We start from the raw sequence: 26,024 nt of genomic DNA, 5'->3' as shown, positions 1-26,024 counted from the left end.
ACACTAGATCGCGTGTTCCGTTGGCGTCCTTATACTGTAGCCGCACGGCAGAAGAATGCTTCGCCTCTCCTTCCAACACACGCAATCGCCATTTTCGGTGGCACATTTGACGCAAAGCACGTCCTTCCTCCTCGACACTCGCGGGAGACGCACCTTGTTATTGTCATAACCAGCGCAGGTCTTGCGCGCGGCCGGGCGGCGGGTGGACTGCGCGGGGTGTGTCAGTGTCCTGCTGGACCGAGGGAAGCGTTCTCACCTGCCTGACACGCGTCGCGCTTCCAGATATTTGCGTAATTCGCATGGTGCATTCTCGGCTGTCCCCTTCCGTCCCGACTTGTCCCGACTTTGCTCGACTGCCGCTCGCTGCCGCTCGGGTCGTGGTCCATATGACAGCACAAGCACGAGAAACAACTGCGAGACTGGCGCCGGACTGACCGGCGTGTGCGAGGCGCCGTGTGCGGCCGTTCGGAGCTACTAGAGCAGTGCTGTTCCGTGCAATGCCGTGGAAAGGTGCGAAAACACGGACACAAGACACAGGCGGTTCGACAAAGCATCCATTTCTTCTAGCGGCGAAAGATAAATTTTTGTTTACAAATTTGCATTTGTACACTGCTACAAAACTATAAGCCCTGGCGTATTTCAGAACAGTCCTGTCGTGTCATACTCTTGTTATTTCTAGAGACACTTTGTCTGACTTCATTTTTTGGCTACCCCTGCCAGCCCTCTTTTCCAGAGTACCCAGGCGGTCACCGATCCGAATACTAACGATGTTGCTTATCGTCGGTGATCGTACCAGAACAGTTGATTTTCTGTTTTTTTAGTTTTTTATTTAATTATTTAGTTTTTTGGAATTTAGCGCTCCTACAAAACAGTAGGCTCTGACGCATTTCAAGTGCACATCTGTCGATTCGCAGTGTTTCGTTACTTTCAAGGAGTTCCTACCACCCTTCCTTCGCGCATTCTTGCTCAAACTGAGTTCATTACTGTAATTTCGCATCTTACGTTTAATACAGTAGTTTAAAATGCTTGTGGGAGCATCTTTGTCGCACCTGAGAGTTAGTATGAAAAGAGGGCTGCCAGGTGTAGTGACATGAAATTTAAAAGAAGAGAGAGAGCCAACAGCACCCGGTGTTCCCAGGCGGTCACCCATCCAAGTACTAACCGGGCCCGATGTTGCTTAACTTCGGTGATCGGACGAGAACCGGTGTATTCAACATGGTATGGCCGTTGGCGTCCTTATACTGTAGCCGCACGGCAGAAGAATGCTTCGCCTCTCCTTCCAACACACGCAATCGCCATTTTCGGTGGCACATTTGACGCAAAGCACGTCCTTCCTCCTCGACACTCGCGGGAGACGCACCTTGTTATTGTCAACCAGCGCAGGTCTTGCGCGCGGCCGGGCGGCGGGTGGACTGCGCGGGGTGTGTCAGTGTCCTGCTGGACCGAGGGAAGCGTTCTCACCTGCCTGACACGCGTCGCGCTTCCAGATATTTGCGTAATTCGCATGGTGCATTCTCGGCTGTCCCCTTCCGTCCCGACTTGTCCCGACTTTGCTCGACTGCCGCTCGCTGCCGCTCGGGTCGTGGTCCATATGACAGCACAAGCACGAGAAACAACTGCGAGACTGGCGCCGGACTGACCGGCGTGTGCGAGGCGCCGTGTGCGGCCGTTCGGAGCTACTAGAGCAGTGCTGTTCCGTGCAATGCCGTGGAAAGGTGCGAAAACACGGACACAAGACACAGGCGGTTCGACAAAGCATCCATTTCTTCTAGCGGCGAAAGATAAATTTTTGTTTACAAATTTGCATTTGTACACTGCTACAAAACTATAAGCCCTGGCGTATTTCAGAACAGTCCTGTCGTGTCATACTCTTGTTATTTCTAGAGACACTTTGTCTGACTTCATTTTTTGGCTACCCCTGCCAGCCCTCTTTTCCAGAGTACCCAGGCGGTCACCGATCCGAATACTAACGATGTTGCTTATCGTCGGTGATCGTACCAGAACAGTTGATTTTCTGTTTTTTTAGTTTTTTATTTAATTATTTAGTTTTTTGGAATTTAGCGCTCCTACAAAACAGTAGGCTCTGACGCATTTCAAGTGCACATCTGTCGATTCGCAGTGTTTCGTTACTTTCAAGGAGTTCCTACCACCCTTCCTTCGCGCATTCTTGCTCAAACTGAGTTCATTACTGTAATTTCGCATCTTACGTTTAATACAGTAGTTTAAAATGCTTGTGGGAGCATCTTTGTCGCACCTGAGAGTTAGTATGAAAAGAGGGCTGCCAGGTGTAGTGACATGAAATTTAAAAGAAGAGAGAGAGCCAACAGCACCCGGTGTTCCCAGGCGGTCACCCATCCAAGTACTAACCGGGCCCGATGTTGCTTAACTTCGGTGATCGGACGAGAACCGGTGTATTCAACATGGTATGGCCGTTGGCGTCCTTATACTGTAGCCGCACGGCAGAAGAATGCTTCGCCTCTCCTTCCAACACACGCAATCGCCATTTTCGGTGGCACATTTGACGCAAAGCACGTCCTTCCTCCTCGACACTCGCGGGAGACGCACCTTGTTATTGTCAACCAGCGCAGGTCTTGCGCGCGGCCGGGCGGCGGGTGGACTGCGCGGGGTGTGTCAGTGTCCTGCTGGACCGAGGGAAGCGTTCTCACCTGCCTGACACGCGTCGCGCTTCCAGATATTTGCGTAATTCGCATGGTGCATTCTCGGCTGTCCCCTTCCGTCCCGACTTGTCCCGACTTTGCTCGACTGCCGCTCGCTGCCGCTCGGGTCGTGGTCCATATGACAGCACAAGCACGAGAAACAACTGCGAGACTGGCGCCGGACTGACCGGCGTGTGCGAGGCGCCGTGTGCGGCCGTTCGGAGCTACTAGAGCAGTGCTGTTCCGTGCAATGCCGTGGAAAGGTGCGAAAACACGGACACAAGACACAGGCGGTTCGACAAAGCATCCATTTCTTCTAGCGGCGAAAGATAAATTTTTGTTTACAAATTTGCATTTGTACACTGCTACAAAACTATAAGCCCTGGCGTATTTCAGAACAGTCCTGTCGTGTCATACTCTTGTTATTTCTAGAGACACTTTGTCTGACTTCATTTTTTGGCTACCCCTGCCAGCCCTCTTTTCCAGAGTACCCAGGCGGTCACCGATCCGAATACTAACGATGTTGCTTATCGTCGGTGATCGTACCAGAACAGTTGATTTTCTGTTTTTTTAGTTTTTTATTTAATTATTTAGTTTTTTGGAATTTAGCGCTCCTACAAAACAGTAGGCTCTGACGCATTTCAAGTGCACATCTGTCGATTCGCAGTGTTTCGTTACTTTCAAGGAGTTCCTACCACCCTTCCTTCGCGCATTCTTGCTCAAACTGAGTTCATTACTGTAATTTCGCATCTTACGTTTAATACAGTAGTTTAAAATGCTTGTGGGAGCATCTTTGTCGCACCTGAGAGTTAGTATGAAAAGAGGGCTGCCAGGTGTAGTGACATGAAATTTAAAAGAAGAGAGAGAGCCAACAGCACCCGGTGTTCCCAGGCGGTCACCCATCCAAGTACTAACCGGGCCCGATGTTGCTTAACTTCGGTGATCGGACGAGAACCGGTGTATTCAACATGGTATGGCCGTTGGCGTCCTTATACTGTAGCCGCACGGCAGAAGAATGCTTCGCCTCTCCTTCCAACACACGCAATCGCCATTTTCGGTGGCACATTTGACGCAAAGCACGTCCTTCCTCCTCGACACTCGCGGGAGACGCACCTTGTTATTGTCAACCAGCGCAGGTCTTGCGCGCGGCCGGGCGGCGGGTGGACTGCGCGGGGTGTGTCAGTGTCCTGCTGGACCGAGGGAAGCGTTCTCACCTGCCTGACACGCGTCGCGCTTCCAGATATTTGCGTAATTCGCATGGTGCATTCTCGGCTGTCCCCTTCCGTCCCGACTTGTCCCGACTTTGCTCGACTGCCGCTCGCTGCCGCTCGGGTCGTGGTCCATATGACAGCACAAGCACGAGAAACAACTGCGAGACTGGCGCCGGACTGACCGGCGTGTGCGAGGCGCCGTGTGCGGCCGTTCGGAGCTACTAGAGCAGTGCTGTTCCGTGCAATGCCGTGGAAAGGTGCGAAAACACGGACACAAGACACAGGCGGTTCGACAAAGCATCCATTTCTTCTAGCGGCGAAAGATAAATTTTTGTTTACAAATTTGCATTTGTACACTGCTACAAAACTATAAGCCCTGGCGTATTTCAGAACAGTCCTGTCGTGTCATACTCTTGTTATTTCTAGAGACACTTTGTCTGACTTCATTTTTTGGCTACCCCTGCCAGCCCTCTTTTCCAGAGTACCCAGGCGGTCACCGATCCGAATACTAACGATGTTGCTTATCGTCGGTGATCGTACCAGAACAGTTGATTTTCTGTTTTTTTAGTTTTTTATTTAATTATTTAGTTTTTTGGAATTTAGCGCTCCTACAAAACAGTAGGCTCTGACGCATTTCAAGTGCACATCTGTCGATTCGCAGTGTTTCGTTACTTTCAAGGAGTTCCTACCACCCTTCCTTCGCGCATTCTTGCTCAAACTGAGTTCATTACTGTAATTTCGCATCTTACGTTTAATACAGTAGTTTAAAATGCTTGTGGGAGCATCTTTGTCGCACCTGAGAGTTAGTATGAAAAGAGGGCTGCCAGGTGTAGTGACATGAAATTTAAAAGAAGAGAGAGAGCCAACAGCACCCGGTGTTCCCAGGCGGTCACCCATCCAAGTACTAACCGGGCCCGATGTTGCTTAACTTCGGTGATCGGACGAGAACCGGTGTATTCAACATGGTATGGCCGTTGGCGTCCTTATACTGTAGCCGCACGGCAGAAGAATGCTTCGCCTCTCCTTCCAACACAACACGCGATCTAGTGTTCGGTGGCACATTTGACGCAAAGCACGTCCTTCCTCCTCGACACTCGCGGGAGACGCACCTTGTTATTGTCAACCAGCGCAGGTCTTGCGCGCGGCCGGGCGGCGGGTGGACTGCGCGGGGTGTGTCAGTGTCCTGCTGGACCGAGGGAAGCGGTTCTCACCTGCCTGACACGCGTCGCGCTTCCAGATATTTGCGTAATTCGCATGGTGCATTCTCGGCTGTCCCCTTCCGTCCGACTTGTCCCGACTTTGCTCGACTGCCGCTCGCTGCCGCTCGGGTCGTGGTCCATATGACAGCACAAGCACGAGAAACAACTGCGAGACTGGCGCCGGACTGACCGGCGTGTGCGAGGCGCCGTGTGCGGCCGTTCGGAGCTACTAGAGCAGTGCTGTTCCGTGCAATGCCGTGGAAAGGTGCGAAAACACGGACACAAGACACAGGCGGTTCGACAAAGCATCCATTTCTTCTAGCGGCGAAAGATAAATTTTGTTTACAAATTTGCATTTGTACACTGCTACAAAACTATAAGCCCTGGCGTATTTCAGAACAGTCCTGTCGTGTCATACTCTTGTTATTTCTAGAGACACTTTGTCTGACTTCATTTTTTGGCTACCCCTGCCAGCCCTCTTTTCCAGAGTACCCAGGCGGTCACCGATCCGAATACTAACGATGTTGCTTATCGTCGGTGATCGTACCAGAACAGTTGATTTTCTGTTTTTTTAGTTTTTTATTTAATTATTTAGTTTTTTGGAATTTAGCGCTCCTACAAAACAGTAGGCTCTGACGCATTTCAAGTGCACATCTGTCGATTCGCAGTGTTTCGTTACTTTCAAGGAGTTCCTACCACCCTTCCTTCGCGCATTCTTGCTCAAACTGAGTTCATTACTGTAATTTCGCATCTTACGTTTAATACAGTAGTTTAAAATGCTTGTGGGAGCATCTTTGTCGCACCTGAGAGTTAGTATGAAAAGAGGGCTGCCAGGTGTAGTGACATGAAATTTAAAGAAGAGAGAGAGCCAACAGCACCCGGTGTTCCCAGGCGGTCACCCATCCAAGTACTAACCGGGCCCGATGTTGCTTAACTTCGGTGATCGGACGAGAACCGGTGTATTCAACATGGTATGGCCGTTGGCGTCCTTATACTGTAGCCGCACGGCAGAAGAATGCTTCGCCTCTCCTTCCAACACACGCAATCGCCATTTTCGGTGGCACATTTGACGCAAAGCACGTCCTTCCTCCTCGACACTCGCGGGAGACGCACCTTGTTATTGTCAACCAGCGCAGGTCTTGCGCGCGGCCGGGCGGCGGGTGGACTGCGCGGGGTGTGTCAGTGTCCTGCTGGACCGAGGGAAGCGTTCTCACCTGCCTGACACGCGTCGCGCTTCCAGATATTTGCGTAATTCGCATGGTGCATTCTCGGCTGTCCCTTCCGTCCCGACTTGTCCCGACTTTGCTCGACTGCCGCTCGCTGCCGCTCGGTCGTGGTCATATGACAGCACAAGCACGAGAAACAACTGCGAGACTGGCGCCGGACTGACCGGCGTGTGCGAGGCGCCGTGTGCGGCCGTTCGGAGCTACTAGAGCAGTGCTGTTCCGTGCAATGCCGTGGAAAGGTGCGAAAACACGGACACAAGACACAGGCGGTTCGACAAAGCATCCATTTCTTCTAGCGGCGAAAGATAAATTTTTGTTTACAAATTTGCATTTGTACACTGCTACAAAACTATAAGCCCTGGCGTATTTCAGAACAGTCCTGTCGTGTCATACTCTTGTTATTTCTAGAGACACTTTGTCTGACTTCATTTTTTGGCTACCCCTGCCAGCCCTCTTTTCCAGAGTACCCAGGCGGTCACCGATCCGAATACTAACGATGTTGCTTATCGTCGGTGATCGTACCAGAACAGTTGATTTTCTGTTTTTTTAGTTTTTTATTTAATTATTTAGTTTTTTGGAATTTAGCGCTCCTACAAAACAGTAGGCTCTGACGCATTTCAAGTGCACATCTGTCGATTCGCAGTGTTTCGTTACTTTCAAGGAGTTCCTACCACCCTTCCTTCGCGCATTCTTGCTCAAACTGAGTTCATTACTGTAATTTCGCATCTTACGTTTAATACAGTAGTTTAAAATGCTTGTGGGAGCATCTTTGTCGCACCTGAGAGTTAGTATGAAAAGAGGGCTGCCAGGTGTAGTGACATGAAATTTAAAAGAAGAGAGAGAGCCAACAGCACCCGGTGTTCCCAGGCGGTCACCCATCCAAGTACTAACCGGGCCCGATGTTGCTTAACTTCGGTGATCGGACGAGAACCGGTGTATTCAACATGGTATGGCCGTTGGCGTCCTTATACTGTAGCCGCACGGCAGAAGAATGCTTCGCCTCTCCTTCCAACACACGCAATCGCCATTTTCGGTGGCACATTTGACGCAAAGCACGTCCTTCCTCCTCGACACTCGCGGGAGACGCACCTTGTTATTGTCAACCAGCGCAGGTCTTGCGCGCGGCCGGGCGGCGGGTGGACTGCGCGGGGTGTGTCAGTGTCCTGCTGGACCGAGGGAAGCGTTCTCACCTGCCTGACACGCGTCGCGCTTCCAGATATTTGCGTAATTCGCATGGTGCATTCTCGGCTGTCCCCTTCCGTCCCGACTTGTCCCGACTTTGCTCGACTGCCGCTCGCTGCCGCTCGGGTCGTGGTCCATATGACAGCACAAGCACGAGAAACAACTGCGAGACTGGCGCCGGACTGACCGGCGTGTGCGAGGCGCCGTGTGCGGCCGTTCGGAGCTACTAGAGCAGTGCTGTTCCGTGCAATGCCGTGGAAAGGTGCGAAAACACGGACACAAGACACAGGCGGTTCGACAAAGCATCCATTTCTTCTAGCGGCGAAAGATAAATTTTTGTTTACAAATTTGCATTTGTACACTGCTACAAAACTATAAGCCCTGGCGTATTTCAGAACAGTCCTGTCGTGTCATACTCTTGTTATTTCTAGAGACACTTTGTCTGACTTCATTTTTTGGCTACCCCTGCCAGCCCTCTTTTCCAGAGTACCCAGGCGGTCACCGATCCGAATACTAACGATGTTGCTTATCGTCGGTGATCGTACCAGAACAGTTGATTTTCTGTTTTTTTAGTTTTTTATTTAATTATTTAGTTTTTTGGAATTTAGCGCTCCTACAAAACAGTAGGCTCTGACGCATTTCAAGTGCACATCTGTCGATTCGCAGTGTTTCGTTACTTTCAAGGAGTTCCTACCACCCTTCCTTCGCGCATTCTTGCTCAAACTGAGTTCATTACTGTAATTTCGCATCTTACGTTTAATACAGTAGTTTAAAATGCTTGTGGGAGCATCTTTGTCGCACCTGAGAGTTAGTATGAAAAGAGGGCTGCCAGGTGTAGTGACATGAAATTTAAAAGAAGAGAGAGAGCCAACAGCACCCGGTGTTCCCAGGCGGTCACCCATCCAAGTACTAACCGGGCCCGATGTTGCTTAACTTCGGTGATCGGACGAGAACCGGTGTATTCAACATGGTATGGCCGTTGGCGTCCTTATACTGTAGCCGCACGGCAGAAGAATGCTTCGCCTCTCCTTCCAACACACGCAATCGCCATTTTCGGTGGCACATTTGACGCAAAGCACGTCCTTCCTCCTCGACACTCGCGGGAGACGCACCTTGTTATTGTCAACCAGCGCAGGTCTTGCGCGCGGCCGGGCGGCGGGTGGACTGCGCGGGGTGTGTCAGTGTCCTGCTGGACCGAGGGAAGCGTTCTCACCTGCCTGACACGCGTCGCGCTTCCAGATATTTGCGTAATTCGCATGGTGCATTCTCGGCTGTCCCCTTCCGTCCCGACTTGTCCCGACTTTGCTCGACTGCCGCTCGCTGCCGCTCGGGTCGTGGTCCATATGACAGCACAAGCACGAGAAACAACTGCGAGACTGGCGCCGGACTGACCGGCGTGTGCGAGGCGCCGTGTGCGGCCGTTCGGAGCTACTAGAGCAGTGCTGTTCCGTGCAATGCCGTGGAAAGGTGCGAAAACACGGACACAAGACACAGGCGGTTCGACAAAGCATCCATTTCTTCTAGCGGCGAAAGATAAATTTTTGTTTACAAATTTGCATTTGTACACTGCTACAAAACTATAAGCCCTGGCGTATTTCAGAACAGTCCTGTCGTGTCATACTCTTGTTATTTCTAGAGACACTTTGTCTGACTTCATTTTTTGGCTACCCCTGCCAGCCCTCTTTTCCAGAGTACCCAGGCGGTCACCGATCCGAATACTAACGATGTTGCTTATCGTCGGTGATCGTACCAGAACAGTTGATTTTCTGTTTTTTTAGTTTTTTATTTAATTATTTAGTTTTTTGGAATTTAGCGCTCCTACAAAACAGTAGGCTCTGACGCATTTCAAGTGCACATCTGTCGATTCGCAGTGTTTCGTTACTTTCAAGGAGTTCCTACCACCCTTCCTTCGCGCATTCTTGCTCAAACTGAGTTCATTACTGTAATTTCGCATCTTACGTTTAATACAGTAGTTTAAAATGCTTGTGGGAGCATCTTTGTCGCACCTGAGAGTTAGTATGAAAAGAGGGCTGCCAGGTGTAGTGACATGAAATTTAAAAGAAGAGAGAGAGCCAACAGCACCCGGTGTTCCCAGGCGGTCACCCATCCAAGTACTAACCGGGCCCGATGTTGCTTAACTTCGGTGATCGGACGAGAACCGGTGTATTCAACATGGTATGGCCGTTGGCGTCCTTATACTGTAGCCGCACGGCAGAAGAATGCTTCGCCTCTCCTTCCAACACACGCAATCGCCATTTTCGGTGGCACATTTGACGCAAAGCACGTCCTTCCTCCTCGACACTCGCGGGAGACGCACCTTGTTATTGTCAACCAGCGCAGGTCTTGCGCGCGGCCGGGCGGCGGGTGGACTGCGCGGGGTGTGTCAGTGTCCTGCTGGACCGAGGGAAGCGTTCTCACCTGCCTGACACGCGTCGCGCTTCCAGATATTTGCGTAATTCGCATGGTGCATTCTCGGCTGTCCCCTTCCGTCCCGACTTGTCCCGACTTTGCTCGACTGCCGCTCGCTGCCGCTCGGGTCGTGGTCCATATGACAGCACAAGCACGAGAAACAACTGCGAGACTGGCGCCGGACTGACCGGCGTGTGCGAGGCGCCGTGTGCGGCCGTTCGGAGCTACTAGAGCAGTGCTGTTCCGTGCAATGCCGTGGAAAGGTGCGAAAACACGGACACAAGACACAGGCGGTTCGACAAAGCATCCATTTCTTCTAGCGGCGAAAGATAAATTTTTGTTTACAAATTTGCATTTGTACACTGCTACAAAACTATAAGCCCTGGCGTATTTCAGAACAGTCCTGTCGTGTCATACTCTTGTTATTTCTAGAGACACTTTGTCTGACTTCATTTTTTGGCTACCCCTGCCAGCCCTCTTTTCCAGAGTACCCAGGCGGTCACCGATCCGAATACTAACGATGTTGCTTATCGTCGGTGATCGTACCAGAACAGTTGATTTTCTGTTTTTTTAGTTTTTTATTTAATTATTTAGTTTTTTGGAATTTAGCGCTCCTACAAAACAGTAGGCTCTGACGCATTTCAAGTGCACATCTGTCGATTCGCAGTGTTTCGTTACTTTCAAGGAGTTCCTACCACCCTTCCTTCGCGCATTCTTGCTCAAACTGAGTTCATTACTGTAATTTCGCATCTTACGTTTAATACAGTAGTTTAAAATGCTTGTGGGAGCATCTTTGTCGCACCTGAGAGTTAGTATGAAAAGAGGGCTGCCAGGTGTAGTGACATGAAATTTAAAAGAAGAGAGAGAGCCAACAGCACCCGGTGTTCCCAGGCGGTCACCCATCCAAGTACTAACCGGGCCCGATGTTGCTTAACTTCGGTGATCGGACGAGAACCGGTGTATTCAACATGGTATGGCCGTTGGCGTCCTTATACTGTAGCCGCACGGCAGAAGAATGCTTCGCCTCTCCTTCCAACACACGCAATCGCCATTTTCGGTGGCACATTTGACGCAAAGCACGTCCTTCCTCCTCGACACTCGCGGGAGACGCACCTTGTTATTGTCAACCAGCGCAGGTCTTGCGCGCGGCCGGGCGGCGGGTGGACTGCGCGGGGTGTGTCAGTGTCCTGCTGGACCGAGGGAAGCGTTCTCACCTGCCTGACACGCGTCGCGCTTCCAGATATTTGCGTAATTCGCATGGTGCATTCTCGGCTGTCCCCTTCCGTCCCGACTTGTCCCGACTTTGCTCGACTGCCGCTCGCTGCCGCTCGGGTCGTGGTCCATATGACAGCACAAGCACGAGAAACAACTGCGAGACTGGCGCCGGACTGACCGGCGTGTGCGAGGCGCCGTGTGCGGCCGTTCGGAGCTACTAGAGCAGTGCTGTTCCGTGCAATGCCGTGGAAAGGTGCGAAAACACGGACACAAGACACAGGCGGTTCGACAAAGCATCCATTTCTTCTAGCGGCGAAAGATAAATTTTTGTTTACAAATTTGCATTTGTACACTGCTACAAAACTATAAGCCCTGGCGTATTTCAGAACAGTCCTGTCGTGTCATACTCTTGTTATTTCTAGAGACACTTTGTCTGACTTCATTTTTTGGCTACCCCTGCCAGCCCTCTTTTCCAGAGTACCCAGGCGGTCACCGATCCGAATACTAACGATGTTGCTTATCGTCGGTGATCGTACCAGAACAGTTGATTTTCTGTTTTTTTAGTTTTTTATTTAATTATTTAGTTTTTTGGAATTTAGCGCTCCTACAAAACAGTAGGCTCTGACGCATTTCAAGTGCACATCTGTCGATTCGCAGTGTTTCGTTACTTTCAAGGAGTTCCTACCACCCTTCCTTCGCGCATTCTTGCTCAAACTGAGTTCATTACTGTAATTTCGCATCTTACGTTTAATACAGTAGTTTAAAATGCTTGTGGGAGCATCTTTGTCGCACCTGAGAGTTAGTATGAAAAGAGGGCTGCCAGGTGTAGTGACATGAAATTTAAAAGAAGAGAGAGAGCCAACAGCACCCGGTGTTCCCAGGCGGTCACCCATCCAAGTACTAACCGGGCCCGATGTTGCTTAACTTCGGTGATCGGACGAGAACCGGTGTATTCAACATGGTATGGCCGTTGGCGTCCTTATACTGTAGCCGCACGGCAGAAGAATGCTTCGCCTCTCCTTCCAACACACGCAATCGCCATTTTCGGTGGCACATTTGACGCAAAGCACGTCCTTCCTCCTCGACACTCGCGGGAGACGCACCTTGTTATTGTCAACCAGCGCAGGTCTTGCGCGCGGCCGGGCGGCGGGTGGACTGCGCGGGGTGTGTCAGTGTCCTGCTGGACCGAGGGAAGCGTTCTCACCTGCCTGACACGCGTCGCGCTTCCAGATATTTGCGTAATTCGCATGGTGCATTCTCGGCTGTCCCCTTCCGTCCCGACTTGTCCCGACTTTGCTCGACTGCCGCTCGCTGCCGCTCGGGTCGTGGTCCATATGACAGCACAAGCACGAGAAACAACTGCGAGACTGGCGCCGGACTGACCGGCGTGTGCGAGGCGCCGTGTGCGGCCGTTCGGAGCTACTAGAGCAGTGCTGTTCCGTGCAATGCCGTGGAAAGGTGCGAAAACACGGACACAAGACACAGGCGGTTCGACAAAGCATCCATTTCTTCTAGCGGCGAAAGATAAATTTTTGTTTACAAATTTGCATTTGTACACTGCTACAAAACTATAAGCCCTGGCGTATTTCAGAACAGTCCTGTCGTGTCATACTCTTGTTATTTCTAGAGACACTTTGTCTGACTTCATTTTTTGGCTACCCCTGCCAGCCCTCTTTTCCAGAGTACCCAGGCGGTCACCGATCCGAATACTAACGATGTTGCTTATCGTCGGTGATCGTACCAGAACAGTTGATTTTCTGTTTTTTTAGTTTTTTATTTAATTATTTAGTTTTTTGGAATTTAGCGCTCCTACAAAACAGTAGGCTCTGACGCATTTCAAGTGCACATCTGTCGATTCGCAGTGTTTCGTTACTTTCAAGGAGTTCCTACCACCCTTCCTTCGCGCATTCTTGCTCAAACTGAGTTCATTACTGTAATTTCGCATCTTACGTTTAATACAGTAGTTTAAAATGCTTGTGGGAGCATCTTTGTCGCACCTGAGAGTTAGTATGAAAAGAGGGCTGCCAGGTGTAGTGACATGAAATTTAAAAGAAGAGAGAGAGCCAACAGCACCCGGTGTTCCCAGGCGGTCACCCATCCAAGTACTAACCGGGCCCGATGTTGCTTAACTTCGGTGATCGGACGAGAACCGGTGTATTCAACATGGTATGGCCGTTGGCGTCCTTATACTGTAGCTGCACGGCAGAAGAATGCTTCGCCTCTCCTTCCAACACACGCAATCGCCATTTTCGGTGGCACATTTGACGCAAAGCACGTCCTTCCTCCTCGACACTCGCGGGAGACGCACCTTGTTATTGTCAACCAGCGCAGGTCTTGCGCGCGGCCGGGCGGCGGGTGGACTGCGCGGGGTGTGTCAGTGTCCTGCTGGACCGAGGGAAGCGTTCTCACCTGCCTGACACGCGTCGCGCTTCCAGATATTTGCGTAATTCGCATGGTGCATTCTCGGCTGTCCCCTTCCGTCCCGACTTGTCCCGACTTTGCTCGACTGCCGCTCGCTGCCGCTCGGGTCGTGGTCCATATGACAGCACAAGCACGAGAAACAACTGCGAGACTGGCGCCGGACTGACCGGCGTGTGCGAGGCGCCGTGTGCGGCCGTTCGGAGCTACTAGAGCAGTGCTGTTCCGTGCAATGCTGTGGAAAGGTGCGAAAACACGGACACAAGACACAGGCGGTTCGACAAAGCATCCATCTCTTCTAGCGGCGAAAGATAAGTTTTTGTTTACAAATTTGCATTTGTACACTGCTACAAAACTATAAGCCCTGGCGTATTTCAGAACAGTCCTGTCGTGTCATACTCTTGTTATTTCTAGAGACACTTTGTCTGACTTCATTTTTTGGCTACCCCTGCCAGCCCTCTTTTCCAGAGTACCCAGGCGGTCACCGATCCGAATACTAACGATGTTGCTTATCGTCGGTGATCGTACCAGAACAGTTGATTTTCTGTTTTTTTAGTTTTTTATTTAATTATTTAGTTTTTTGGAATTTAGCGCTCCTACAAAACAGTAGGCTCTGACGCATTTCAAGTGCACATCTGTCGATTCGCAGTGTTTCGTTACTTTCAAGGAGTTCCTACCACCCTTCCTTCGCGCATTCTTGCTCAAACTGAGTTCATTACTGTAATTTCGCATCTTACGTTTAATACAGTAGTTTAAAATGCTTGTGGGAGCATCTTTGTCGCACCTGAGAGTTAGTATGAAAAGAGGGCTGCCAGGTGTAGTGACATGAAATTTAAAAGAAGAGAGAGAGCCAACAGCACCCGGTGTTCCCAGGCGGTCACCCATCCAAGTACTAACCGGGCCCGATGTTGCTTAACTTCGGTGATCGGACGAGAACCGGTGTATTCAACATGGTATGGCCGTTGGCGTCCTTATACTGTAGCTGCACGGCAGAAGAATGCTTCGCCTCTCCTTCCAACACACGCAATCGCCATTTTCGGTGGCACATTTGACGCAAAGCACGTCCTTCCTCCTCGACACTCGCGGGAGACGCACCTTGTTATTGTCAACCAGCGCAGGTCTTGCGCGCGGCCGGGCGGCGGGTGGACTGCGCGGGGTGTGTCAGTGTCCTGCTGGACCGAGGGAAGCGTTCTCACCTGCCTGACACGCGTCGCGCTTCCAGATATTTGCGTAATTCGCATGGTGCATTCTCGGCTGTCCCCTTCCGTCCCGACTTGTCCCGACTTTGCTCGACTGCCGCTCGCTGCCGCTCGGGTCGTGGTCCATATGACAGCACAAGCACGAGAAACAACTGCGAGACTGGCGCCGGACTGACCGGCGTGTGCGAGGCGCCGTGTGCGGCCGTTCGGAGCTACTAGAGCAGTGCTGTTCCGTGCAATGCCGTGGAAAGGTGCGAAAACACGGACACAAGACACAGGCGGTTCGACAAAGCATCCATTTCTTCTAGCGGCGAAAGATAAATTTTTGTTTACAAATTTGCATTTGTACACTGCTACAAAACTATAAGCCCTGGCGTATTTCAGAACAGTCCTGTCGTGTCATACTCTTGTTATTTCTAGAGACACTTTGTCTGACTTCATTTTTTGGCTACCCCTGCCAGCCCTCTTTTCCAGAGTACCCAGGCGGTCACCGATCCGAATACTAACGATGTTGCTTATCGTCGGTGATCGTACCAGAACAGTTGATTTTCTGTTTTTTTAGTTTTTTATTTAATTATTTAGTTTTTTGGAATTTAGCGCTCCTACAAAACAGTAGGCTCTGACGCATTTCAAGTGCACATCTGTCGATTCGCAGTGTTTCGTTACTTTCAAGGAGTTCCTACCACCCTTCCTTCGCGCATTCTTGCTCAAACTGAGTTCATTACTGTAATTTCGCATCTTACGTTTAATACAGTAGTTTAAAATGCTTGTGGGAGCATCTTTGTCGCACCTGAGAGTTAGTATGAAAAGAGGGCTGCCAGGTGTAGTGACATGAAATTTAAAAGAAGAGAGAGAGCCAACAGCACCCGGTGTTCCCAGGCGGTCACCCATCCAAGTACTAACCGGGCCCGATGTTGCTTAACTTCGGTGATCGGACGAGAACCGGTGTATTCAACATGGTATGGCCGTTGGCGTCCTTATACTGTAGCTGCACGGCAGAAGAATGCTTCGCCTCTCCTTCCAACACACGCAATCGCCATTTTCGGTGGCACATTTGACGCAAAGCACGTCCTTCCTCCTCGACACTCGCGGGAGACGCACCTTGTTATTGTCAACCAGCGCAGGTCTTGCGCGCGGCCGGGCGGCGGGTGGACTGCGCGGGGTGTGTCAGTGTCCTGCTGGACCGAGGGAAGCGTTCTCACCTGCCTGACACGCGTCGCGCTTCCAGATATTTGCGTAATTCGCATGGTGCATTCTCGGCTGTCCCCTTCCGTCCCGACTTGTCCCGACTTTGCTCGACTGCCGCTCGCTGCCGCTCGGGTCGTGGTCCATATGACAGCACAAGCACGAGAAACAACTGCGAGACTGGCGCCGGACTGACCGGCGTGTGCGAGGCGCCGTGTGCGGCCGTTCGGAGCTACTAGAGCAGTGCTGTTCCGTGCAATGCTGTGGAAAGGTGCGAAAACACGGACACAAGACACAGGCGGTTCGACAAAGCATCCATCTCTTCTAGCGGCGAAAGATAAGTTTTTGTTTACAAATTTGCATTTGTACACTGCTACAAAACTATAAGCCCTGGCGTATTTCAGAACAGTCCTGTCGTGTCATACTCTTGTTATTTCTAGAGACACTTTGTCTGACTTCATTTTTTGGCTACCCCTGCCAGCCCTCTTTTCCAGAGTACCCAGGCGGTCACCGATCCGAATACTAACGATGTTGCTTATCGTCGGTGATCGTACCAGAACAGTTGATTTTCTGTTTTTTTAGTTTTTTATTTAATTATTTAGTTTTTTGGAATTTAGCGCTCCTACAAAACAGTAGGCTCTGACGCATTTCAAGTGCACATCTGTCGATTCGCAGTGTTTCGTTACTTTCAAGGAGTTCCTACCACCCTTCCTTCGCGCATTCTTGCTCAAACTGAGTTCATTACTGTAATTTCGCATCTTACGTTTAATACAGTAGTTTAAAATGCTTGTGGGAGCATCTTTGTCGCACCTGAGAGTTAGTATGAAAAGAGGGCTGCCAGGTGTAGTGACATGAAATTTAAAAGAAGAGAGAGAGCCAACAGCACCCGGTGTTCCCAGGCGGTCACCCATCCAAGTACTAACCGGGCCCGATGTTGCTTAACTTCGGTGATCGGTCGAGAACCGGTGTATTCAACATGGTATGGCCGTTGGCGTCCTTATACTGTAGCTGCACGGCAGAAGAATGCTTCGCCTCTCCTTCCAACACACGCAATCGCCATTTTCGGTGGCACATTTGACGCAAAGCACGTCCTTCCTCCTCGACACTCGCGGGAGACGCACCTTGTTATTGTCAACCAGCGCAGGTCTTGCGCGCGGCCGGGCGGCGGGTGGACTGCGCGGGGTGTGTCAGTGTCCTGCTGGACCGAGGGAAGCGTTCTCACCTGCCTGACACGCGTCGCGCTTCCAGATATTTGCGTAATTCGCATGGTGCATTCTCGGCTGTCCCCTTCCGTCCCGACTTGTCCCGACTTTGCTCGACTGCCGCTCGCTGCCGCTCGGGTCGTGGTCCATATGACAGCACAAGCACGAGAAACAACTGCGAGACTGGCGCCGGACTGACCGGCGTGTGCGAGGCGCCGTGTGCGGCCGTTCGGAGCTACTAGAGCAGTGCTGTTCCGTGCAATGCCGTGGAAAGGTGCGAAAACACGGACACAAGACACAGGCGGTTCGACAAAGCATCCATTTCTTCTAGCGGCGAAAGATAAATTTTTGTTTACAAATTTGCATTTGTACACTGCTACAAAACTATAAGCCCTGGCGTATTTCAGAACAGTCCTGTCGTGTCATACTCTTGTTATTTCTAGAGACACTTTGTCTGACTTCATTTTTTGGCTACCCCTGCCAGCCCTCTTTTCCAGAGTACCCAGGCGGTCACCGATCCGAATACTAACGATGTTGCTTATCGTCGGTGATCGTACCAGAACAGTTGATTTTCTGTTTTTTTAGTTTTTTATTTAATTATTTAGTTTTTTGGAATTTAGCGCTCCTACAAAACAGTAGGCTCTGACGCATTTCAAGTGCACATCTGTCGATTCGCAGTGTTTCGTTACTTTCAAGGAGTTCCTACCACCCTTCCTTCGCGCATTCTTGCTCAAACTGAGTTCATTACTGTAATTTCGCATCTTACGTTTAATACAGTAGTTTAAAATGCTTGTGGGAGCATCTTTGTCGCACCTGAGAGTTAGTATGAAAAGAGGGCTGCCAGGTGTAGTGACATGAAATTTAAAAGAAGAGAGAGAGCCAACAGCACCCGGTGTTCCCAGGCGGTCACCCATCCAAGTACTAACCGGGCCCGATGTTGCTTAACTTCGGTGATCGGACGAGAACCGGTGTATTCAACATGGTATGGCCGTTGGCGTCCTTATACTGTAGCCGCACGGCAGAAGAATGCTTCGCCTCTCCTTCCAACACACGCAATCGCCATTTTCGGTGGCACATTTGACGCAAAGCACGTCCTTCCTCCTCGACACTCGCGGGAGACGCACCTTGTTATTGTCAACCAGCGCAGGTCTTGCGCGCGGCCGGGCGGCGGGTGGACTGCGCGGGGTGTGTCAGTGTCCTGCTGGACCGAGGGAAGCGTTCTCACCTGCCTGACACGCGTCGCGCTTCCAGATATTTGCGTAATTCGCATGGTGCATTCTCGGCTGTCCCCTTCCGTCCCGACTTGTCCCGACTTTGCTCGACTGCCGCTCGCTGCCGCTCGGGTCGTGGTCCATATGACAGCACAAGCACGAGAAACAACTGCGAGACTGGCGCCGGACTGACCGGCGTGTGCGAGGCGCCGTGTGCGGCCGTTCGGAGCTACTAGAGCAGTGCTGTTCCGTGCAATGCTGTGGAAAGGTGCGAAAACACGGACACAAGACACAGGCGGTTCGACAAAGCATCCATCTCTTCTAGCGGCGAAAGATAAGTTTTTGTTTACAAATTTGCATTTGTACACTGCTACAAAACTATAAGCCCTGGCGTATTTCAGAACAGTCCTGTCGTGTCATACTCTTGTTATTTCTAGAGACACTTTGTCTGACTTCATTTTTTGGCTACCCCTGCCAGCCCTCTTTTCCAGAGTACCCAGGCGGTCACCGATCCGAATACTAACGATGTTGCTTATCGTCGGTGATCGTACCAGAACAGTTGATTTTCTGTTTTTTTAGTTTTTTATTTAATTATTTAGTTTTTTGGAATTTAGCGCTCCTACAAAACAGTAGGCTCTGACGCATTTCAAGTGCACATCTGTCGATTCGCAGTGTTTCGTTACTTTCAAGGAGTTCCTACCACCCTTCCTTCGCGCATTCTTGCTCAAACTGAGTTCATTACTGTAATTTCGCATCTTACGTTTAATACAGTAGTTTAAAATGCTTGTGGGAGCATCTTTGTCGCACCTGAGAGTTAGTATGAAAAGAGGGCTGCCAGGTGTAGTGACATGAAATTTAAAAGAAGAGAGAGAGCCAACAGCACCCGGTGTTCCCAGGCGGTCACCCATCCAAGTACTAACCGGGCCCGATGTTGCTTAACTTCGGTGATCGGACGAGAACCGGTGTATTCAACATGGTATGGCCGTTGGCGTCCTTATACTGTAGCTGCACGGCAGAAGAATGCTTCGCCTCTCCTTCCAACACACGCAATCGCCATTTTCGGTGGCACATTTGACGCAAAGCACGTCCTTCCTCCTCGACACTCGCGGGAGACGCACCTTGTTATTGTCAACCAGCGCAGGTCTTGCGCGCGGCCGGGCGGCGGGTGGACTGCGCGGGGTGTGTCAGTGTCCTGCTGGACCGAGGGAAGCGTTCTCACCTGCCTGACACGCGTCGCGCTTCCAGATATTTGCGTAATTCGCATGGTGCATTCTCGGCTGTCCCCTTCCGTCCCGACTTGTCCCGACTTTGCTCGACTGCCGCTCGCTGCCGCTCGGGTCGTGGTCCATATGACAGCACAAGCACGAGAAACAACTGCGAGACTGGCGCCGGACTGACCGGCGTGTGCGAGGCGCCGTGTGCGGCCGTTCGGAGCTACTAGAGCAGTGCTGTTCCGTGCAATGCCGTGGAAAGGTGCGAAAACACGGACACAAGACACAGGCGGTTCGACAAAGCATCCATTTCTTCTAGCGGCGAAAGATAAATTTTTGTTTACAAATTTGCATTTGTACACTGCTACAAAACTATAAGCCCTGGCGTATTTCAGAACAGTCCTGTCGTGTCATACTCTTGTTATTTCTAGAGACACTTTGTCTGACTTCATTTTTTGGCTACCCCTGCCAGCCCTCTTTTCCAGAGTACCCAGGCGGTCACCGATCCGAATACTAACGATGTTGCTTATCGTCGGTGATCGTACCAGAACAGTTGATTTTCTGTTTTTTTAGTTTTTTATTTAATTATTTAGTTTTTTGGAATTTAGCGCTCCTACAAAACAGTAGGCTCTGACGCATTTCAAGTGCACATCTGTCGATTCGCAGTGTTTCGTTACTTTCAAGGAGTTCCTACCACCCTTCCTTCGCGCATTCTTGCTCAAACTGAGTTCATTACTGTAATTTCGCATCTTACGTTTAATACAGTAGTTTAAAATGCTTGTGGGAGCATCTTTGTCGCACCTGAGAGTTAGTATGAAAAGAGGGCTGCCAGGTGTAGTGACATGAAATTTAAAAGAAGAGAGAGAGCCAACAGCACCCGGTGTTCCCAGGCGGTCACCCATCCAAGTACTAACCGGGCCCGATGTTGCTTAACTTCGGTGATCGGACGAGAACCGGTGTATTCAACATGGTATGGCCGTTGGCGTCCTTATACTGTAGCTGCACGGCAGAAGAATGCTTCGCCTCTCCTTCCAACACACGCAATCGCCATTTTCGGTGGCACATTTGACGCAAAGCACGTCCTTCCTCCTCGACACTCGCGGGAGACGCACCTTGTTATTGTCAACCAGCGCAGGTCTTGCGCGCGGCCGGGCGGCGGGTGGACTGCGCGGGGTGTGTCAGTGTCCTGCTGGACCGAGGGAAGCGTTCTCACCTGCCTGACACGCGTCGCGCTTCCAGATATTTGCGTAATTCGCATGGTGCATTCTCGGCTGTCCCCTTCCGTCCCGACTTGTCCCGACTTTGCTCGACTGCCGCTCGCTGCCGCTCGGGTCGTGGTCCATATGACAGCACAAGCACGAGAAACAACTGCGAGACTGGCGCCGGACTGACCGGCGTGTGCGAGGCGCCGTGTGCGGCCGTTCGGAGCTACTAGAGCAGTGCTGTTCCGTGCAATGCTGTGGAAAGGTGCGAAAACACGGACACAAGACACAGGCGGTTCGACAAAGCATCCATCTCTTCTAGCGGCGAAAGATAAGTTTTTGTTTACAAATTTGCATTTGTACACTGCTACAAAACTATAAGCCCTGGCGTATTTCAGAACAGTCCTGTCGTGTCATACTCTTGTTATTTCTAGAGACACTTTGTCTGACTTCATTTTTTGGCTACCCCTGCCAGCCCTCTTTTCCAGAGTACCCAGGCGGTCACCGATCCGAATACTAACGATGTTGCTTATCGTCGGTGATCGTACCAGAACAGTTGATTTTCTGTTTTTTTAGTTTTTTATTTAATTATTTAGTTTTTTGGAATTTAGCGCTCCTACAAAACAGTAGGCTCTGACGCATTTCAAGTGCACATCTGTCGATTCGCAGTGTTTCGTTACTTTCAAGGAGTTCCTACCACCCTTCCTTCGCGCATTCTTGCTCAAACTGAGTTCATTACTGTAATTTCGCATCTTACGTTTAATACAGTAGTTTAAAATGCTTGTGGGAGCATCTTTGTCGCACCTGAGAGTTAGTATGAAAAGAGGGCTGCCAGGTGTAGTGACATGAAATTTAAAAGAAGAGAGAGAGCCAACAGCACCCGGTGTTCCCAGGCGGTCACCCATCCAAGTACTAACCGGGCCCGATGTTGCTTAACTTCGGTGATCGGACGAGAACCGGTGTATTCAACATGGTATGGCCGTTGGCGTCCTTATACTGTAGCTGCACGGCAGAAGAATGCTTCGCCTCTCCTTCCAACACACGCAATCGCCATTTTCGGTGGCACATTTGACGCAAAGCACGTCCTTCCTCCTCGACACTCGCGGGAGACGCACCTTGTTATTGTCAACCAGCGCAGGTCTTGCGCGCGGCCGGGCGGCGGGTGGACTGCGCGGGGTGTGTCAGTGTCCTGCTGGACCGAGGGAAGCGTTCTCACCTGCCTGACACGCGTCGCGCTTCCAGATATTTGCGTAATTCGCATGGTGCATTCTCGGCTGTCCCCTTCCGTCCCGACTTGTCCCGACTTTGCTCGACTGCCGCTCGCTGCCGCTCGGGTCGTGGTCCATATGACAGCACAAGCACGAGAAACAACTGCGAGACTGGCGCCGGACTGACCGGCGTGTGCGAGGCGCCGTGTGCGGCCGTTCGGAGCTACTAGAGCAGTGCTGTTCCGTGCAATGCCGTGGAAAGGTGCGAAAACACGGACACAAGACACAGGCGGTTCGACAAAGCATCCATTTCTTCTAGCGGCGAAAGATAAATTTTTGTTTACAAATTTGCATTTGTACACTGCTACAAAACTATAAGCCCTGGCGTATTTCAGAACAGTCCTGTCGTGTCATACTCTTGTTATTTCTAGAGACACTTTGTCTGACTTCATTTTTTGGCTACCCCTGCCAGCCCTCTTTTCCAGAGTACCCAGGCGGTCACCGATCCGAATACTAACGATGTTGCTTATCGTCGGTGATCGTACCAGAACAGTTGATTTTCTGTTTTTTTAGTTTTTTATTTAATTATTTAGTTTTTTGGAATTTAGCGCTCCTACAAAACAGTAGGCTCTGACGCATTTCAAGTGCACATCTGTCGATTCGCAGTGTTTCGTTACTTTCAAGGAGTTCCTACCACCCTTCCTCCGCGCATTCTTGCTCAAACTGAGTTCATTACTGTAATTTCGCATCTTACGTTTAATACAGTAGTTTAAAATGCTTGTGGGAGCATCTTTGTCGCACCTGAGAGTTAGTATGAAAAGAGGGCTGCCAGGTGTAGTGACATGAAATTTAAAAGAAGAGAGAGAGCCAACAGCACCCGGTGTTCCCAGGCGGTCACCCATCCAAGTACTAACCGGGCCCGATGTTGCTTAACTTCGGTGATCGGACGAGAACCGGTGTATTCAACATGGTATGGCCGTTGGCGTCCTTATACTGTAGCTGCACGGCAGAAGAATGCTTCGCCTCTCCTTCCAACACACGCAATCGCCATTTTCGGTGGCACATTTGACGCAAAGCACGTCCTTCCTCCTCGACACTCGCGGGAGACGCACCTTGTTATTGTCAACCAGCGCAGGTCTTGCGCGCGGCCGAGCGGCGGGTGGACTGCGCGGGGTGTGTCAGTGTCCTGCTGGACCGAGGGAAGCGTTCTCACCTGCCTGACACGCGTCGCGCTTCCAGATATTTGCGTAATTCGCATGGTGCATTCTCGGCTGTCCCCTTCCGTCCCGACTTGTCCCGACTTTGCTCGACTGCCGCTCGCTGCCGCTCGGGTCGTGGTCCATATGACAGCACAAGCACGAGAAACAACTGCGAGACTGGCGCCGGACTGACCGGCGTGTGCGAGGCGCCGTGTGCGGCCGTTCGGAGCTACTAGAGCAGTGCTGTTCCGTGCAATGCTGTGGAAAGGTGCGAAAACACGGACACAAGACACAGGCGGTTCGACAAAGCATCCATCTCTTCTAGCGGCGAAAGATAAGTTTTCGTTTACAAATTTGCATTTGTACACTGCTACAAAACTATAAGCCCTGGCGTATTTCAGAACAGTCCTGTCGTGTCATACTCTTGTTATTTCTAGAGACACTTTGTCTGACTTCATTTTTTGGCTACCCCTGCCAGCCCTCTTTTCCAGAGTACCCAGGCGGTCACCGATCCGAATACTAACGATGTTGCTTATCGTCGGTGATCGTACCAGAACAGTTGATTTTCTGTTTTTTTAGTTTTTTATTTAATTATTTAGTTTTTTGGAATTTAGCGCTCCTACAAAACAGTAGGCTCTGACGCATTTCAAGTGCACATCTGTCGATTCGCAGTGTTTCGTTACTTTCAAGGAGTTCCTACCACCCTTCCTTCGCGCATTCTTGCTCAAACTGAGTTCATTACTGTAATTTCGCATCTTACGTTTAATACAGTAGTTTAAAATGCTTGTGGGAGCATCTTTGTCGCACCTGAGAGTTAGTATGAAAAGAGGGCTGCCAGGTGTAGTGACATGAAATTTAAAAGAAGAGAGAGAGCCAACAGCACCCGGTGTTCCCAGGCGGTCACCCATCCAAGTACTAACCGGGCCCGATGTTGCTTAACTTCGGTGATCGGACGAGAACCGGTGTATTCAACATGGTATGGCCGTTGGCGTCCTTATACTGTAGCTGCACGGCAGAAGAATGCTTCGCCTCTCCTTCCAACACACGCAATCGCCATTTTCGGTGGCACATTTGACGCAAAGCACGTCCTTCCTCCTCGACACTCGCGGGAGACGCACCTTGTTATTGTCAACCAGCGCAGGTCTTGCGCGCGGCCGGGCGGCGGGTGGACTGCGCGGGGTGTGTCAGTGTCCTGCTGGACCGAGGGAAGCGTTCTCACCTGCCTGACACGCGTCGCGCTTCCAGATATTTGCGTAATTCGCATGGTGCATTCTCGGCTGTCCCCTTCCGTCCCGACTTGTCCCGACTTTGCTCGACTGCCGCTCGCTGCCGCTCGGGTCGTGGTCCATATGACAGCACAAGCACGAGAAACAACTGCGAGACTGGCGCCGGACTGACCGGCGTGTGCGAGGCGCCGTGTGCGGCCGTTCGGAGCTACTAGAGCAGTGCTGTTCCGTGCAATGCCGTGGAAAGGTGCGAAAACACGGACACAAGACACAGGCGGTTCGACAAAGCATCCATTTCTTCTAGCGGCGAAAGATAAATTTTTGTTTACAAATTTGCATTTGTACACTGCTACAAAACTATAAGCCCTGGCGTATTTCAGAACAGTCCTGTCGTGTCATACTCTTGTTATTTCTAGAGACACTTTGTCTGACTTCATTTTTTGGCTACCCCTGCCAGCCCTCTTTTCCAGAGTACCCAGGCGGTCACCGATCCGAATACTAACGATGTTGCTTATCGTCGGTGATCGTACCAGAACAGTTGATTTTCTGTTTTTTTAGTTTTTTATTTAATTATTTAGTTTTTTGGAATTTAGCGCTCCTACAAAACAGTAGGCTCTGACGCATTTCAAGTGCACATCTGTCGATTCGCAGTGTTTCGTTACTTTCAAGGAGTTCCTACCACCCTTCCTTCGCGCATTCTTGCTCAAACTGAGTTCATTACTGTAATTTCGCATCTTACGTTTAATACAGTAGTTTAAAATGCTTGTGGGAGCATCTTTGTCGCACCTGAGAGTTAGTATGAAAAGAGGGCTGCCAGGTGTAGTGACATGAAATTTAAAAGAAGAGAGAGAGCCAACAGCACCCGGTGTTCCCAGGCGGTCACCCATCCAAGTACTAACCGGGCCCGATGTTGCTTAACTTCGGTGATCGGACGAGAACCGGTGTATTCAACATGGTATGGCCGTTGGCGTCCTTATACTGTAGCTGCACGGCAGAAGAATGCTTCGCCTCTCCTTCCAACACACGCAATCGCCATTTTCGGTGGCACATTTGACGCAAAGCACGTCCTTCCTCCTCGACACTCGCGGGAGACGCACCTTGTTATTGTCAACCAGCGCAGGTCTTGCGCGCGGCCGGGCGGCGGGTGGACTGCGCGGGGTGTGTCAGTGTCCTGCTGGACCGAGGGAAGCGTTCTCACCTGCCTGACACGCGTCGCGCTTCCAGATATTTGCGTAATTCGCATGGTGCATTCTCGGCTGTCCCCTTCCGTCCCGACTTGTCCCGACTTTGCTCGACTGCCGCTCGCTGCCGCTCGGGTCGTGGTCCATATGACAGCACAAGCACGAGAAACAACTGCGAGACTGGCGCCGGACTGACCGGCGTGTGCGAGGCGCCGTGTGCGGCCGTTCGGAGCTACTAGAGCAGTGCTGTTCCGTGCAATGCCGTGGAAAGGTGCGAAAACACGGACACAAGACACAGGCGGTTCGACAAAGCATCCATTTCTTCTAGCGGCGAAAGATAAATTTTTGTTTACAAATTTGCATTTGTACACTGCTACAAAACTATAAGCCCTGGCGTATTTCAGAACAGTCCTGTCGTGTCATACTCTTGTTATTTCTAGAGACACTTTGTCTGACTTCATTTTTTGGCTACCCCTGCCAGCC

General features: G+C 50.9%; 21 non-coding genes across 21 annotated transcripts; all 21 read right to left on the bottom strand.

The window, feature by feature from the left end:
- Nucleotides 1–1,113: 1,113 nt before the first annotated feature.
- Nucleotides 1,114–1,232, bottom strand: LOC126318959 (5S ribosomal RNA). The gene has a single exon (XR_007557657.1). It is a non-coding gene; the product is annotated as a 5S ribosomal RNA (ribosomal RNA).
- A 1,086-nt stretch (nt 1,233–2,318) lies between these two features.
- Nucleotides 2,319–2,437, bottom strand: LOC126318958 (5S ribosomal RNA). Its single transcript, XR_007557656.1, has one exon. It is a non-coding gene; the product is annotated as a 5S ribosomal RNA (ribosomal RNA).
- A 1,086-nt stretch (nt 2,438–3,523) lies between these two features.
- Nucleotides 3,524–3,642, bottom strand: LOC126318957 (5S ribosomal RNA). The gene has a single exon (XR_007557655.1). It is a non-coding gene; the product is annotated as a 5S ribosomal RNA (ribosomal RNA).
- A 1,086-nt stretch (nt 3,643–4,728) lies between these two features.
- LOC126318956 (5S ribosomal RNA) lies at nt 4,729–4,847 on the bottom strand. Its single transcript, XR_007557654.1, has one exon. It is a non-coding gene; the product is annotated as a 5S ribosomal RNA (ribosomal RNA).
- Nucleotides 4,848–5,933: 1,086 nt separating this feature from the next.
- LOC126318955 (5S ribosomal RNA) lies at nt 5,934–6,052 on the bottom strand. The gene has a single exon (XR_007557653.1). It is a non-coding gene; the product is annotated as a 5S ribosomal RNA (ribosomal RNA).
- Nucleotides 6,053–7,135: 1,083 nt separating this feature from the next.
- On the bottom strand, nt 7,136–7,254 carry LOC126318954 (5S ribosomal RNA). Its single transcript, XR_007557652.1, has one exon. It is a non-coding gene; the product is annotated as a 5S ribosomal RNA (ribosomal RNA).
- A 1,086-nt stretch (nt 7,255–8,340) lies between these two features.
- On the bottom strand, nt 8,341–8,459 carry LOC126318952 (5S ribosomal RNA). Its single transcript, XR_007557651.1, has one exon. It is a non-coding gene; the product is annotated as a 5S ribosomal RNA (ribosomal RNA).
- Nucleotides 8,460–9,545: 1,086 nt separating this feature from the next.
- On the bottom strand, nt 9,546–9,664 carry LOC126318950 (5S ribosomal RNA). The gene has a single exon (XR_007557649.1). It is a non-coding gene; the product is annotated as a 5S ribosomal RNA (ribosomal RNA).
- Nucleotides 9,665–10,750: 1,086 nt separating this feature from the next.
- On the bottom strand, nt 10,751–10,869 carry LOC126318949 (5S ribosomal RNA). The gene has a single exon (XR_007557648.1). It is a non-coding gene; the product is annotated as a 5S ribosomal RNA (ribosomal RNA).
- Nucleotides 10,870–11,955: 1,086 nt separating this feature from the next.
- LOC126318948 (5S ribosomal RNA) lies at nt 11,956–12,074 on the bottom strand. Its single transcript, XR_007557647.1, has one exon. It is a non-coding gene; the product is annotated as a 5S ribosomal RNA (ribosomal RNA).
- Nucleotides 12,075–13,160: 1,086 nt separating this feature from the next.
- Nucleotides 13,161–13,279, bottom strand: LOC126318947 (5S ribosomal RNA). The gene has a single exon (XR_007557646.1). It is a non-coding gene; the product is annotated as a 5S ribosomal RNA (ribosomal RNA).
- A 1,086-nt stretch (nt 13,280–14,365) lies between these two features.
- LOC126318946 (5S ribosomal RNA) lies at nt 14,366–14,484 on the bottom strand. Its single transcript, XR_007557645.1, has one exon. It is a non-coding gene; the product is annotated as a 5S ribosomal RNA (ribosomal RNA).
- A 1,086-nt stretch (nt 14,485–15,570) lies between these two features.
- LOC126318945 (5S ribosomal RNA) lies at nt 15,571–15,689 on the bottom strand. The gene has a single exon (XR_007557644.1). It is a non-coding gene; the product is annotated as a 5S ribosomal RNA (ribosomal RNA).
- A 1,086-nt stretch (nt 15,690–16,775) lies between these two features.
- LOC126318961 (5S ribosomal RNA) lies at nt 16,776–16,894 on the bottom strand. The gene has a single exon (XR_007557659.1). It is a non-coding gene; the product is annotated as a 5S ribosomal RNA (ribosomal RNA).
- Nucleotides 16,895–17,980: 1,086 nt separating this feature from the next.
- On the bottom strand, nt 17,981–18,099 carry LOC126318944 (5S ribosomal RNA). The gene has a single exon (XR_007557643.1). It is a non-coding gene; the product is annotated as a 5S ribosomal RNA (ribosomal RNA).
- A 1,086-nt stretch (nt 18,100–19,185) lies between these two features.
- LOC126318943 (5S ribosomal RNA) lies at nt 19,186–19,304 on the bottom strand. Its single transcript, XR_007557642.1, has one exon. It is a non-coding gene; the product is annotated as a 5S ribosomal RNA (ribosomal RNA).
- Nucleotides 19,305–20,390: 1,086 nt separating this feature from the next.
- LOC126318941 (5S ribosomal RNA) lies at nt 20,391–20,509 on the bottom strand. Its single transcript, XR_007557641.1, has one exon. It is a non-coding gene; the product is annotated as a 5S ribosomal RNA (ribosomal RNA).
- Nucleotides 20,510–21,595: 1,086 nt separating this feature from the next.
- LOC126318940 (5S ribosomal RNA) lies at nt 21,596–21,714 on the bottom strand. Its single transcript, XR_007557640.1, has one exon. It is a non-coding gene; the product is annotated as a 5S ribosomal RNA (ribosomal RNA).
- A 1,086-nt stretch (nt 21,715–22,800) lies between these two features.
- Nucleotides 22,801–22,919, bottom strand: LOC126318938 (5S ribosomal RNA). The gene has a single exon (XR_007557638.1). It is a non-coding gene; the product is annotated as a 5S ribosomal RNA (ribosomal RNA).
- A 1,086-nt stretch (nt 22,920–24,005) lies between these two features.
- LOC126318937 (5S ribosomal RNA) lies at nt 24,006–24,124 on the bottom strand. The gene has a single exon (XR_007557637.1). It is a non-coding gene; the product is annotated as a 5S ribosomal RNA (ribosomal RNA).
- Nucleotides 24,125–25,210: 1,086 nt separating this feature from the next.
- On the bottom strand, nt 25,211–25,329 carry LOC126318936 (5S ribosomal RNA). Its single transcript, XR_007557636.1, has one exon. It is a non-coding gene; the product is annotated as a 5S ribosomal RNA (ribosomal RNA).
- Nucleotides 25,330–26,024: the final 695 nt, after the last annotated feature.

Source organism: Schistocerca gregaria, unplaced genomic scaffold (genome assembly GCF_023897955.1).
Source record: "Schistocerca gregaria isolate iqSchGreg1 unplaced genomic scaffold, iqSchGreg1.2 ptg000684l, whole genome shotgun sequence".
NCBI classification, from domain to species: Eukaryota; Metazoa; Arthropoda; class Insecta; order Orthoptera; family Acrididae; genus Schistocerca; species Schistocerca gregaria.
Note: the sequence above shows the minus strand (reverse complement) of the source record. Positions and strands in the feature narration are given on the sequence as shown.